At 42.0% G+C, this 1,347-nt stretch overlaps 2 non-coding genes across 2 annotated transcripts; both read left to right on the top strand.

The window, feature by feature from the left end:
* The first annotated feature begins 445 nt into the window (after positions 1 to 445).
* Positions 446 to 518, top strand: trnar-ccu (transfer RNA arginine (anticodon CCU)). Its single transcript has one exon. It is a non-coding gene; the product is annotated as a tRNA-Arg (tRNA).
* A 756-nt stretch (positions 519 to 1,274) lies between these two features.
* Positions 1,275 to 1,347, top strand: trnar-ccu (transfer RNA arginine (anticodon CCU)). Its single transcript has one exon. It is a non-coding gene; the product is annotated as a tRNA-Arg (tRNA).

Here is a 1,347-nt window from a genome sequence, read left to right as displayed (position 1 = left end):
AACCCAGAGGTTGATGGATCAAAAGCTTTTTCTGCTTTCAAGCTTTTTTTAGCATTGAAGTGCGAACAAATGTTTTAAAAAATGCGTAGTTTCATTCCATGTGTAAGTGCCATTTTACATTTTTTTTGCCTCTTCCATCAGTTCGTATTGGTCATATTGATTACAAATAACCCCAGTGGCCAAGACACTGGCCTCCTAAGCCATGGATTGTGAGATCTAGTCTTTTCTGAAATGTCTGAAAGCAGAGTTGTGCAGCGGATGCGAGCTGGGCCCATAACCCAGAGGTCAATGGATTGAAAACATCCTCTGCTAACCAGTCTGTTTTTAAAATGAAACGCAAACAGAAATAAGAAAGCGGAATTTCATTGGAATGTGTCAGTGCCATACATTACACATTGTTTTTGCTGCTTCTATCAGTTCGTACTGGTTGAGAAAAGTAAGCAGTGCCCCAGTGGCCTAATGGATAAGGCACTGGCCTCCTAAGCCAGGGATTGTGGGTTCAAGTCCCATTTGGGGTGTTTGAATGATAGTGGTGCAGCGGAAGCGTGCTGGGTCCATAACCCTGAGGTTGATGGATCAAAAACAATTTCCACTAACCAGGTTTTTTAGCATTGAAATGCGAACAAATATTTTTAAAAATGCGTAGTTTCATTCCATGTGTAAGTGCCATTATACATTTTTTTTTACCTCTTCCATCAGTTCTTATTGGTCATATTGATGACAAAGAACACCAGTGGCCTTAGACACTGGCCTCCGAAGCCATGGATTGTGAGATCTAGTCTTTTCTGTAATGGCTGAAAGCAGAGTGGCGCAGCGGAAGTGTGCTGGGCCCATAACCCAGAGGTTGATGGATCAAAAGCTTTTTCTGCTTTCAAGCTTTTTTTAGCATTGAAGTGCGAACAAATATTTTTAAAAATGCGTGGTTTCATTCCATGTGTAAGTGCCATTATACATTTTTTTTAACCTCTTCCATCAGTTCGTATTGGTCATATTGATTACAAATAACCCCAGTGGCCGAAGACACTGGCCTCCTAAGCCATGGATTTTGTCTTTTCTGAAATGGCTGAAAGCAGAGTTGAGCAGAGGATGCGAGCTGGGCCCATAACCCAGAGGTCAATGGATTGAAACCATCCTCTGCTAACCAGTCTGTTTTTTAAAATGAAACGCAAACAGAAATAAGAAAGCGGAATTTCATTGGAATGTGTCAGTGCCATACATTACACATTGTTTTTGCTGCTTCTATCAGTTCGTACTGGTTGAGAAAAGTAAGCAGTGCCCCAGTGGCCTAATGGATAAGGCACTGGCCTCCTAAGCCAGGGATTGTGGGTTCAAGTCCCATTTGGGGTG

The sequence above is a fragment of the Oncorhynchus keta genome, unplaced genomic scaffold, assembly GCF_023373465.1.
Source record: "Oncorhynchus keta strain PuntledgeMale-10-30-2019 unplaced genomic scaffold, Oket_V2 Un_contig_3514_pilon_pilon, whole genome shotgun sequence".
In the NCBI taxonomy this organism is placed as follows: Eukaryota; Metazoa; Chordata; class Actinopteri; order Salmoniformes; family Salmonidae; genus Oncorhynchus; species Oncorhynchus keta.
This window is presented reverse-complemented; position numbering and strand designations above follow the sequence as displayed.